Genomic DNA, 1,791 nt, shown 5'->3' with positions numbered 1-1,791 from the left:
GAGATAGCCTTTTTAACAAATAGTGCTGGCAAAACTGGAAATCCACCTATAGAAAAATGAAACAAGACCCATACCTCACCTCATACACAAAAACAAACTCAAGCTGGATCAAAGACTTAAATGTAAAACCCAAAACTATAAAATACATCAAAGATAAAATAGGGGAAAATCTAGGAGCCCTAATTTATGCCATAAATAGACTGTCAAGCATAACCCAGAATGTGCAGGAGATAGAAGAGAAGCTAAATGACTGGGACCTTTTAAAAATTAAATTCTTGTGCGCATCGAAAGATTTTGTCAAAAGGGTAAAAAGAGAATCTACAGATTGGGAGAAAATATTTTCCTATGACATATCTCACAAAGGACTTATCTCCAAAATCCACAGAAAACTTCAACACCTCAACACCAAAAAGACAAATAGCCCAATTCACAAATAGGCAAAAGACTTGAACAGACACTTTACCAAAGAAGATATACAAGCAGCCAACAAACGCATGAGAAATTACTCACGATCCTTAATCATTAGAGAAATGCAAATCAAAACAACAATGAGATGTCATCTCACCCCAGCAATAATAGCAAAGTTCAACAGATCAGATAGTAACAAATACTGGCAGGGTTGTGGAGAGATTGGAACTCTTGTGCACTGCTGGTGGGATTGTAAAATGGTACAACCATTGTGGCAAATGGTATGGCGTTTCCTTAAAAAACTGAAAATAGAAGTACCATTTGACCCAGCAATTCTATTACTAGGAATATATCCTAAAGAGGTGAGAGACAGCTCATGAACAGACATATGTACACCTATGTTCATTGCAGCACAATTCACCATAGCAAAGAGATGAAAACAACCTAAATGCCCAGCAACGAATGAGTGGATAACCAAATTATGGTATATCCACACAATGGAATAGTATGCCACATTAAAGAACAATGAGGGATACGCGAATCATTTCCCAATGTGGATGAACCTGGAGGACATTATGCTGAGTGAAATAAGTCAATTGCAGAAGGACACGTACTGTATGAGCCCATTACTGTAAAAAGACAGAGAAGGGCTTGTTTGGGAAAGGGAACTCACCTAGTAGGTTACCGGGATGGGGAGGGAAAGGGAAGGATTAATTTCCGGCTAGTTGGGGCTTATACGCTGACATGGGTAGGGGGAGGAATATACGGGAAGGATATATGACCACCATGATAACATTAGGAAATGAGAAGACACCAAACTATGCACATAAGAGATAGACGACAGATGCTAAAACCAACCAATGTGTCCACAATACCACATTGCCATTAACACCAAACAATAAGCTATACAGATAAACACATAAACACCTGAGATGATCAGACAGGGGTCAGTGAATAGAGGTGTACTCTAGACCAAGGATAGACTCAGCTGAGGCTAATCTTGTACAGACACCAGTGACACAAAATATCTGCAGTCCTTATCGAAACAATAGAAGACAGACACAGAGTGATCCCTCACAGATATCCTGACACTATGGGAGAGAGATCCAATAGATCTACTACCTCAGGACCATAGTACTGGGGGACACCAGACTCAATTGGCACAACAAAATACGTAAAAGCATTGTTCCACATCCTACATTGGTGAGTAGCAACTGGGGTCTTAAAAGCTTTCAAGCAGCCATTTGAGATGTAGCTAATCGCCTCCTAGCGTCGTAAAGGAAGAAGAATGCACACACACACAAAAAAAAAGGGCATTTAGGGAGGCGGGGCAAGATGGCGGACTAGGCAGAAGGATTGCACAGACCCTCTTCAACAAAGAAA

General features: G+C 40.3%; 1 protein-coding gene across 1 annotated transcript in view; it reads left to right on the top strand.

Annotated features, from left to right (window-relative positions):
• The window catches only part of SPIDR (scaffold protein involved in DNA repair), a 737,299-nt gene that overhangs the window by 712,146 nt on the left and 23,362 nt on the right, over positions 1-1,791 (top strand).

This window comes from Orycteropus afer, unplaced genomic scaffold (genome assembly GCF_000298275.1).
Source record: "Orycteropus afer afer isolate SDZICR_OR568_19922 unplaced genomic scaffold, OryAfe1.0 scaffold00236, whole genome shotgun sequence".
Classification (NCBI taxonomy): Eukaryota; Metazoa; Chordata; class Mammalia; order Tubulidentata; family Orycteropodidae; genus Orycteropus; species Orycteropus afer.
The sequence above is the reverse complement of the archived record's forward strand: the minus strand, read 5'-3'. Positions and strand labels throughout refer to the sequence as shown.